Below are 11,583 nucleotides of genomic sequence, written 5' to 3' on the forward strand. Positions count from 1 at the left end.
ATATTCTTTGCAAAAGACACAGCTGTACCAACTTTGCATGTATTATTATTATTACTGTTTTAATGGTAGTTTCTATGTTTATTTTTAAGTCATTACATGACAAGTAAAATTCTGAAAAGACTGTTTCATTACACCATAAAATAAGCCCTTCTGTAAATAGGTCTATCTAATCTTGTAAGCTTCAGGGTAGTTCCCATTGTCTTCTTTTCACAGCTACAATTCATTACAAAATATGGCAACTACCAAGCCTCATTTTTCATTATTTATTATGTCCAAATCCAGTGGTGGATTCCAAATGGATTTTCAGGTGTCCAGCCACAGAGATTTATGAGTCAGTGCAGCCCTGTTTATGGGTGGAGTTTGGCTCAAAAGATATTCAGGGTAATGAATGAGTTGTTAGGTTGGGTATCAACCAGATATTGGCACAATGCTGCAGAAAAAGAATAAGATTTTTTTATTTTTTTTTTTTTATTTTTAAAAAAGAACCTGCTCAGTGATATACAACCAAGTACTGAAGGTTTCTTTTTCCTCTCCTCTCCTCTCCTCTCCTCTCCTCTCCTCTCCTCTTCTTCTTCTTTATTCCTTTTTTTTTTTTTTTTTTTTTTTTTTTTTTACTTCAGACATAACCTTCCAGGAACAATGCTTATTTTCTGCCTGCTTTTTAGGATGAGTAAAAAGTGAGCCAGAACTCAGATTTATCTTATTATGATTTAGATTTCTGACCAAAAGATACTGTCTAGTACCATGCTTCATGAAAAGGACAAGGAGTTAAATCTCTTAGATTTTACCCATTTCTCCACTAGTGACTGATAAATGTTTCAGTGTCTCCATTTTCCTTGAATGAAGCAGATGTTTACTGTACGTGTAACATAAGACTATTTGTTGTGTTTGATTAGTTGCAATTTCAAAATAGCAGTAAAAACCATAGATTAAAGTATTATTATTAACCACTAGGTAGCTTAAAACTGTGAAATAATTGATTAGCATTATCCCAAAAGAGGCTGAATTTGAAAACAACTTCTTTAGGTCCCTCCTATGTCCCATTTTTCTGTTGCTGTCTGTTCCACATCTCGGATGCTTCATGAGTGTATCACACACTAGGGTAGCTTGGATTTCCACCTGCCACAAATCTGTGGTATGGAATAATTGTGCATAGGTAAAATGGAATTCCCTGGGGCCCAAAACAATATCTAATGTGTGTGTGTATTAGGCTCCCATATTAAATGTAGGAGAAGTTTAAGAACTTCTTTACTGAAAGGGTTGTTAGGCACTGGAACAGGCTGCCCAGGGAGGTGGTGGAGTCACCATCCCTGGAAGTCTTCAAAAGACATTTAGATGTAGAGCTTAGGGATATGGTTTAGTGGGGACTGTTAGTGTTAGGTTAGAGGTTGGACTCGATGATCTTGAGGTCTCTTCCAACCTAGAAATTCTGTGATTCTGTGTGATTCTGTGAATCAGTCTATCAAATTCCCATCCCAGAAATGCTTCCATTGAGAAGTGAAGTAGGAACCAGATTTGTGATTGGAATGGTAAAATCCTATAAATTACTTTTTGTTTTCTGTCAGGAACAGTGATGGTTGTTTTATAGTACAGGGCTCAGGACTTATGATTTTGGTGTTCTGTTTAAGGAGCTTGGGTAGTTCTAGACCACTATCTAAGTATCCATGGTCATTTCCTTTGATCCTTTCAGGAGTAATTTTTAAAAGGTGCTTTAAAAAGGCAGTAATACTTTAATCCCTTTCTGCTGTTCATTCAATGACTCACATTTCTTTCATTTGCTTAAAAAGGAAGACTTGCCACACAACTGAAACTCTTAGTTTACCTGTCTGGAGGCACACACTCCTTTCTTCAGTTCCCTTCCCACTAGACAGGGAGACTTGCAAAAGCTGTCAAATCAATTGAGCACCAAACTGCTTTTGATTCATAAAGGAATCCCACACACAACATGTTTTCCTTCTGGAAACTGAACACCCCACTTCACTTTTAGAAGTCTTTAGAATACCGTTAGATCAAAGTAGCTAACTAAATCAGATTTTAGGTCCACATGGAAGGCAGAGAGTTAGACAGACAAGTAGGTGGACTCTAGTACAGCTATGTCAGTATCAATAGGAAATGGGCTAGATCCTTCCCTCCTTCCTTCGCTCAAAATTAATGAATGCCCAGGGAGTGGGCAGGAGGAAAGAAAGAAGATAAATCACCTAGCTACATACCTTGTGAAATTCAAGCACGTTCCACACTTCTGTTTCTTAATAAAATACATACCAGTCCCCAGGAGACATTTGTATGGATGCGGGAAGAGAGTTATTTTTAATGGGTTCATTTCATTTATGAACGGAACTGAATGGAACACTTCCTGCTTTCTTCCCCAAACTACCCCCTCCTTTTTTTTTTTTTTAATGGTTTTCTTGAGATGTGAAATAGGTGAAAGAAAATAGGGTTTGTGGCCATTATTTATGCTTTCTTATTGAGTATATAAATTTGATGTCAAGTAGTCCAGGCTGAATGGTATATATTTATTTCAAAAATATCATTTCTGTGAGGCATTGCTGTATCATCCTATTGATTTAGTTATTTTTGTTATTGTGCTTGATGCTTTTATGAAAGGCAGGCTATTAACAAACTAAATTGAAAAACTAGTGAGTCAGACTTTTTTTTGGATGATCCTGAGTGCTACCTGCATGCAGCTTTAAATTGGAAAATACTGTAAAAAGACTTATTTTTTTAATGGGGCAGTCTCTTCTTCGCAATCCATAAACCTTATTCGTTGTAAAGAAAAAAAAAAAAAAAAAAAAAAGAGAGAAGAAAAAAATAGAATTCTCATGCTCCAGTGCAAGTTGCCTATTTTCCTCTCCTATCTATAAAAATGTTAATCTTTTCATTTCAAAGGGTCACTATTTTTGACCTTGTTGGATGCTTGTATTAAAATCCCATGTAAAACAAGGTCCTCTTAACAGAGCAACACAGAATATTCTGTGCACATGCAAACAGCAGCCAAGACACAGTTGTTTGCTGCTTTCCTTTCAAACACGAATTAACAAACAAATTAACAAATTTCAAACACAAACACAGTTAAGTCTGAGTGGATTGAGGTCACAGGAACTAAAGGAATGAGACTGACTGGTTTTGGTACTGCCTAGGGCTCCTCCCTTCCTTTCTCCCTCAACCCCCCTCCTTCTCACTGCTCACGGATTTTATTCTGAGTTTCACGATCACAGGAAGGCAAAAATGTAAAAGAAAAATTAATCAAAAACCTGAAATTCAGGTTGGATTCATTGAGAACCCATAGATCACCACACAGAAGTAGGTCACCTGAAAGGTTTGTGAACCTTAGTAAACATCAAAGGCCCTGATCTTATTACCCTTTCTCATGTGACAAAGACAAATTGGTCAACAGTGCAGCTTTATTGACTTCATCAGCCTGTTAGCATGAGTCATGAAAAGCAAAGGGTGGTCCTTTGAAGGGCAGATTTGGAACGTGGTTTCAGCTTAGAAAATCTAGGTTAATTTTCTAATTCAGACTTAAGGCATAATTGGAGTCCTCTCTATCTCTCATATCCCATAGAAGTGCAGAAGAACCGATTTACAGGGTCAAACTGAAGCTCTGTCTATGACAGAGGTCAATAAAGGTCACCTAAGAAAGAGTATATCAAGTTGAATAGTGACTGATACTTCTCCCACATAGTCTCTCAGATCCTAATAAATCACAGCTCAGGAATTTTACCTCCACATACATTATCATCATTTTTCATTGTCTTCAGTGTGTTTTTTTCCAGTAATTTTCCCTGTTGCCTTTTGAGGTCATAAAAAACATCTGCTATCCCCAACTTTGTGTTATCAAGTACCAACATATGAGCCTCAACTGTGAGAGAAACCACTCTCTGATCTGTGTTTTGAATCCTTGTGCTTCAGCTATGATAACTGGTGTCAGCTTCAGGACGAACCAGCAAGCAAAATATACTTTTACTCTAAATCCCAAAATGAGAAAGTTGATGAAGTTCACAGAACATTTTGTCACAACAGTTTGTGAATTTTGACTTCTAAATACCAGTTTAGATCAAAACAGCACATACTGAGGAAAAATAATAAAATAAAATAAAATAAAATAAAATAAAATAAAATAAAATAAAATAAAATAAAATAAAATAAAATAAATAAAATAAAATAAAATAATAAAATAAAATAAAATAAAATAAAATAAAATAAAATAAAATAAATAAAATAAAATAAAATAAAATAAAATAATAAAATAAAATAAAATAAATACAATGAAATAAAATAAAATAAAAACCCAATATAGGAAAAGGAAATAGTTGTTATTGCAAAAGTTCTGTCTTTATCAAAAATATCTAGATTTCTAAGTGATCATCTCAGCAAAGTTAAAAGCTCTCTGACTCTGCCCAAATTAAGCATATGTTGAATCAATAGCTATTCAGGCTGTACTTTCCCTGCATTTCACAAACCTAAGCACTGAACGTTGGCTAAAGACTTGTACACACCTTATGTTGCCCTCATGCTCATGCTATCCTGATGAATCATTGCAGCCATTTAACTTTCTTTTTATTTCAAAGTTTTAAATGGCAGTACACCTTGAAAATAACTATATGCTTTTTTTTTTTTTTTAATCCTTGATAGTGAGATTTGAATTTTCTTTTCCTGTTTTAAGTCCTCACTGGTAAGCTAGTCAAGATAGAGAGCACAATAAAATAACTTTATGTGTGATTTCCATTAGTGCACAACTCAGATGTGTAAGAAACGTTCTCTGTGCCTCGGGAAGGTGTCCACCAGCTTCAGGCAGATAGAAAACCATAAATCCCTGACACCTCAGGATGCTCATGAATTTATTGATAGTATTGTACTATTATACAGATATAGCCAGGATTTTGAAAGCTTTTTTTTTTTTTTGGTCTTCATCTTCTTCATCTCACCTTCTTGTCTCCTTAGTGCAAGACTTTGGGATTTCTTAATCCTTTGGTCAAAACTGAAGGACTTCTGACTTTCCAGCTGGAATAAGCTTTTGGCCTAAGCAAAAAAAAGTAATAGATAGTAAGCATAACATAGCACTAAAAACACTGCAATAATAAACTGACTCAGAACCATAAGCCCAGGCTCTTAACTGTTTATATTGGGTTTATGTCACAAGGTTTTGGTAGCAGGGGGCTGCAGGCGTGGCCTCTGTGAGAAGAGTCCAGAAGCTGCCCCATGTCAGATAAGGGCGAGTTTCAGCTGGCTCCAAAGGGGTCCGCCGCTGCCCAGAGCCAAACCAGTGAGCAATGTTGTTTGCACCTCTGTGAGAGCAGATTGAAGAAAGGGAGTAAAACTGCTGTGAGTGATCGCCCTGTCCTACCTCAGCCTTGCAACCCTTGAGCCCTTTTCATCATATTTTCTCCCCCTTTCCCTCTGGGGAGGGAGAGAGCGGTTCTGGTGGAGCTCAGCTGCCCAGCTGAATTAAACCACCACGTTGTTAAATAAATAAATAAAACACTTGGTTTTAACATTCCTATACCAACATTTTAAAGAAATCTTAGCAAAGGAAGAGAAGGGTCAACCCAAATGAAGCCAAATCAGATGCACTTCAGTTTCCAGGGAGATAAATACAGGCCAGAGCAGCTTCACATATGAAACATGGACATTTCAAAAATTTCTTTTCCGACAAGTACTGAAACACAGAAAAGAGTCATCATAAATGTACCTTTTAAATTTGGTCTCAGGATCTCTTCAGGATGCAATGATTTCAGAAGAGTTAATTCTATACTAAAACCCCTCCAGCACATTCAAACAACACAAAAATTGGCTTTGGTTCAACCCTTTCTTTCCCCTGAAAACAGATCACAGTCCACCAGCCTCAACAAGCCATAGCAGAGTATGAAGTTCATTCCCTTCACTACCAGGAGGATCTGCCGGTACTAATGTGGCAGCAGCAAGCTGTTTTTTAGCACAGAAAAGGCAGGGAAAAACAAAGCTTGATGCCAACACAGTGGGATATGTAGTTTCCCTGTGTGTCTTTAAAAGGGCTCACACAAATTTAAAAATCATTCTTCTGTCTCAAGCTTCCTTAGTACCTGCTGCTACAAGAAGCACTGACAAGTACCATAACTGAGAGAAAGCGGGTAAAGCATGTAAGTGGATTTTTTTTTAATTTGTTTATATCAGTTTGCTCCTTTATTATCAATACCAGGTCTATAAGCTACTTAATTTTTCCCCATTCACAGTCCAATCAGTCATCAGTCTGTGCAGATTTTCATCTTGACAGAAGAGATGGTGTGCACACGGCTCTAAGTGAATAGAGAGGTGGGAAGAAAGCTGAGAAGTAATTCAAGAAAAGGTAAAAAGAAAATAAAAATAAGCAAACATCTAAAAATTAACCGGATACACCAAGAGTACCTTTTTTAAAAACAAAAAAGTGATGAAGAGACACAGTGAGCTAGTAGCAGACTCAGGAGTATAATCTGTTGAAGGCTAGTGCCCTGAAGATGTAGCTTTCACTTCAGACTACCGAGATACAGGTTGCCTTATTCTTCTACAAGGTAGTATTTAGGAGCCAATTCTTCCACAAAATAATACTAAGCTGTTTTATACAAGGAGAGTTTTTTCTTGCTGGTAAATGGAAATTGGAACCCAGCTGTAGTGGAGCTCTTTTTTGACCTATAGCACTGTATTAGGGGAATTATACTGTACAAGTAAAAGAGAAGAAATAGCTTAAATGGCAGCCTACCCCCCAAGGGAAACCTGACTTCAGTAGTAAACTTTAACTCAATTTCAGCTCCTTTGAGGTCAAATCTACTTCAGTTTTGCTCGGTTTCTAGCTGTTTGGTGGTGTGAGTTTTTGTTGTTGTTGTTGTTTTTGGCATCCTTTGAATGGCAGACTTACATCTTGTTTAAATATTTAAGGAAAAAAAAAAAAAAGCACTCTTTTTTCACCCTCCTCTCCTGCTTGAAGATGAAAGCTAAGGGCTTTACTAGCCCTAGAAGGGAAATAATAATAATAATAATAATAGCATCTTCCATTTAAATTGTGCCTTTCATCCCAAAGCAGATTACATGTCGGGCCAATTTCTGCTTTCAGTTACATGGTTATGCATCCAGAATAATTCTGTCAGAATCAATAGTGGCTCTCTGGCCTTATCCCAGAATTAATTTCTATAGGATTTAAGTATGCAGAGGTCATCACATCACCCTTTCCTGCTCCAGCAGATGTTTGGCATTCACCAGTACCATATCGGTCTCTAGTCAAATCATCCCTGTCTATAGATATTCTACATCATGGCTTGAGAAGGAGCACAACAGTTTATAGCTGCACTAACCTTCAGATTCAGAAATCCCAATGATCTGTGATTCTGTTATCCAGTGGTCAGAGGGTCTTGGAAATCCTGGGCAAATTTTCTTTGATCTGAAGGAGTATTTTGCATAGTGATATGTGTTTTACACATCACCCTGCATGCCAATCTGTATCAGAGATGGGATCACTGCAGCCCAGGCTGACGAACCTTGCTGCTGAAGGCTTGCACACTCCCAACACTCATCATTACATAGCGGTGTAGGTAGCAAAGGATAATACAAACAATTGGTGCAAACAGAACTGTTGCATGGTCTGGGCAAAATGCCAAGGCTAGTATACAAATCGCTTCCCACTGCTCTCCTTCAAGCTCAGCACTACCTTTTTCTATGTCAAATGGAAGATCTGGGGGCACAGTTCTTTCCTCCCATGGTTTTATAATGCATAGCATGGGAATGAGGCTTCTAAATGTTACTGCAAGACTTGAAAAGTTATGTTAAAATGTGATTGAAAAGTCTATATAAACTGGAGGATGCAGAAACAATTGTGCTGAAGTGCGCACTTTGACCATATACTGCTCGTCACGTGGAGGCTTGGGTATGTGCCATCTCCCCAGGTGCCTTATTTTCCACTGGGAAAAAAAAGAAAAAAGTATTGGGCAGGAATTGATTTACTATGCTTGCCAATATATCCCCTAGTGTACACTCAGGGCCAGGATGCTGTGGAGCACACCAGCGTGGAAATCTAGGCACAACTAGTATCACTACCTGAAGTCTTTCAAATTAGATTTTTGCTTTACTTAAAAGGCCAATTATTTATGTTTTCTGGTGTAATGTTCAAATGTTGCATTTTGCCCAGATCATTTTAGTTACCCCTTAATGTGAACCCTTGCATTTGCCTGCTGTCCCAGAAATCTCACCTGAATTCATTACACCTCTTAATTGTGTGGAGATCAACCCATCGTTAGGTTTTCTCATGGTATTTCTGGTACTTTCTACTTCAGGTCATGGTTGAAAATACTACAGGAACAATTTATTTCACAGCATTTTCACATGAAAATGAAACTTAAAAGTGAATGAAGTTTTTCCTAAATTGGAGGAAAGGATGTTTGGATCAAGTTCAGTTTGAAGTCTGAAGGATGAGGGTAAGAAGGATTTACTCTATCCAGAGAAAATAGTTTGGTCACCCTTACTTACAGGCTGCACAAAATTCACAATATCATGTAGCTGGTTCTTGTATTGTACATTTACAATGAGAAGGATTAAAACCATCTTCCTTAATTACATCCTATAATTCACAACAGGATACCCTTGTAAAAGATCAAACAGTAATGGGGGCAGAAAGGGCTGAGTAGTGTACAGCACAGAAAAATAGCAAGAGTTTGCCCTTTCCAATATACAGCCTTCAAAGTGTCATGCAGGACATGACCATTAAGAAACTCAGGGACGAGATGAGAGAGGGGACATTACTGTTGCAGGGCCTGAAGCAGTAAATGTTTATTCATGCAGCAATCAATTCTAGCTAGCTATGTCTGATGCAGACACACATCCATATATGACCTCTCTGTATCAGAACATGACTCAATAATTCATAAACTTTTCTTCACAATGTCTTTATGAAGTAGGGTGTTTTTTCTTCTACTACTCTCCTGAGTAGGGTGCTGACGTCCAAGGAGACTGGGGCTGAATTTTGTTCCTGTATCAGATACAAATTTATGTCCCTAAGATGAAAAAAGGAATGCAGAAAGCTCCAGGATCAGCTTATTTAAGAATGTGGGGTGTTATAATTTGGGGGGTTTATAAACCATGCAGCATAAAAAAAAAAAAAAAAAAAAAAAAAAAAGTTAAACTCCTTCTAAATTGTCTTTTTTGTCTTTTTATTACCTTCACATTTGTTTTCTTAAAGGCAGAATGGACAAACTGCCTTCACTCGTAAGTAACTCAACTGTGAAGCCAGGTGCAGCGTACAGCCACCTCCTCCAGCCGCCGGGGCCCAGCCCATTGCCTGGGAGCCGGGGTCTAGGCCAGGGGACGCAGCTGCTGCTTTCCCGTTTGCAACCCTAGCCAGTAGCAAAGCTGGACACGTACGCCAGAGACACATGGGATTTCGCAAGTGAATTTAATGCCAGCAGCCAGCCCCAGGCACAGGGGCTGTGTCCCATGGCCCTGCTCCAGCCCTTACTCCTCCCTCACACCAGTCCCCCAGCAGCTGATTTGGAAGCACACACCACTCCCACCCCAGAGCTGGGAGGAGAAGACCCCACTCGTCCAGCAGCTGATGGCAGGGCCCTGCTGGCTCCCAGAGCTGGCACCATAGCCAGGGGCCTACACCCCCGGCCTAACTCCAACAGCTGGCACTAAATTCACTCACACACACAAGTCTACCAGGAGCTGGACGTGGTCCTTCATCACACATATGGGAGAGTGTGAATAGGCAGAGAGAGAGTTGAGAAAAGATTTAATGGAAGATATAAGAAGAAAGGACGGACAGCAGTGACCAGGCACAGGCCTCAGTTAGACAAGCGTATTAGTCTTTTAGGTGCAATAGGTACTTCTGTACTCTTTTTACCTTGCTGCCTGTGATCCTCCTTCCTGCTGCCCTTACCCTGCAAACCTCCATGTCTGCTGAGCCCTGCATTTTCTGCATCCTCCTAGTCTGGGTGCCCCTTACCAGCTGCAAAGCCGTGTTGATCTTCCTAGAAAGCAAGCCTGTAGTTCGAAAGCCCAACAACTAGCATGACTGGGAGGTTTGTTGCTTGTCATTGTCTCCATTTTTGCTTTGTTGGGTCTGTGTCTCATCATTTTGTTTACTGTTCCTCCTTCTTTTCTTGTTATCATCCCAGTCCAGAAACCCTCCATCAGACAACCTCCACATTCTATCTCTTTCCTTAAAAATTAGTACAAGTGACAAAACTTGGTTCCTGACACTGCCCCCCTTCAGTATTATCCCTTCTGGCACTATAAAAGGCCTTTAACCAGGCACTCTTAAAAGAGCAGGTATTCTCCTTCTAGATATCCTTTCATTGACTACTCTGTATTGTGGTATTTAAGGAATTCTCCAGAGTGGATGATATACACTTGTCTTAACTGTCTTACTTTTGGCTGAGGATTGAATCTCAGTCTGTGTGTGTACATTAGCTAAAATATGAGGACACAATTGTCATTGATATCTCCAAAAATTCTCTTTTTCCATACTAGTAGTTCCACCATCTTTAATGCCTGCACGTCTTGCTTAATGGATAAAGTTCAATGTACATAAGATGAGGGCACACAATCCATTTGTTTCAGCTTGAAGTAGATATGTGACAGGTTTACATTTTAGGCTGGTTTGATTCCACCTGTAGAAGATTCTGGATGTGGCCTGAAGTTAGAACTGTGTATACAGTCAACATGTCATCCAACATAAGGCCTAATAATGCAAAGTTAACACATTGACACCCTTTGAGTAGAATTTAACAGGAGTCACTACTGGTCTATGCAGTGCTTTGTGTTGACTAACTGCAATTCACAGTAGAGTCACAAAAGCAGACTGTATCAATGCATCAGGTGAAGCTGGAGGGTCCAATGGGATATATTTGTTTCTCATCCTCAGCAGTTTGCCCAAAGTCATGCAGTAAGATTAAAAATAAACTCAGACTTGAACCTGTGTGATGGTTTCCTAGCCCCAAGAAATTTATATTCTGAAATCACCAGAATTAAGATTATTCCCTGAAGTGAAGTTTAAAGTTTCCATTTGTCTTTTTCATTTGGCTTTTCCATTTTACAATGTTTGTTTGTTTTTTTTTTTCTCCTACTAACTGGTGACATCAATGATTCAAACTTAATGTAATTTTCTTGTGGCTTCATTGCTTCAGAGTAGAGTGGAAGAAAGGACTCTAGCAGTTTATATATGGTATGCAGCAATTACAAATTTAATTTGCGGGACTTGTCTGCAGGTGTGGTAACACTGCCAGGAGAAAGTATACAAGTAGTAGTTACAATGAGCTGTCTTGGCATGAATTTTCATCTGTAAGCCCATACCTACAGCTTCCAGAAGAAACACTGACCATACACTAACACAGTAACATGTCATTGTGTGGCTTCTTCTCTGCGAGGGTCCAGCAGCTTGAAAACAGTGAAGCAGCAAAGTAATCTACAGGCAAGGGATAGATCCTGGGAGGTTGTTTATCATCTTACCAGGCTGCTCCTATGGTTGAGGCAGGAAGGAGACTTCAGTTTCATAATCCTAATTCTCTGTAGTCACTCATGCTGGGGAAATCCTGTTTCTCCGTCTTGAAAGCTAATCTTTAACTTTACTGTTTATGAATAAAT

The 11,583-nt window shown here is 38.8% G+C and overlaps 1 long non-coding RNA gene across 1 annotated transcript; it reads right to left on the reverse strand.

Moving 5' to 3' along the window:
- Positions 1-4,821: 4,821 nt before the first annotated feature.
- On the reverse strand, positions 4,822-9,034 carry LOC119714568 (uncharacterized). The gene is made up of 2 exons (XR_005261898.2): positions 5,115-9,034; positions 4,822-5,019 (listed from the first exon to the last, which is right to left on the reverse strand). It is a non-coding gene; the product is annotated as an uncharacterized lncRNA (long non-coding RNA).
- Positions 9,035-11,583: the final 2,549 nt, after the last annotated feature.

This window comes from Anas platyrhynchos, chromosome Z (assembly GCF_047663525.1).
Source record: "Anas platyrhynchos isolate ZD024472 breed Pekin duck chromosome Z, IASCAAS_PekinDuck_T2T, whole genome shotgun sequence".
Lineage (NCBI taxonomy): Eukaryota > Metazoa > Chordata > Aves > Anseriformes > Anatidae > Anas > Anas platyrhynchos.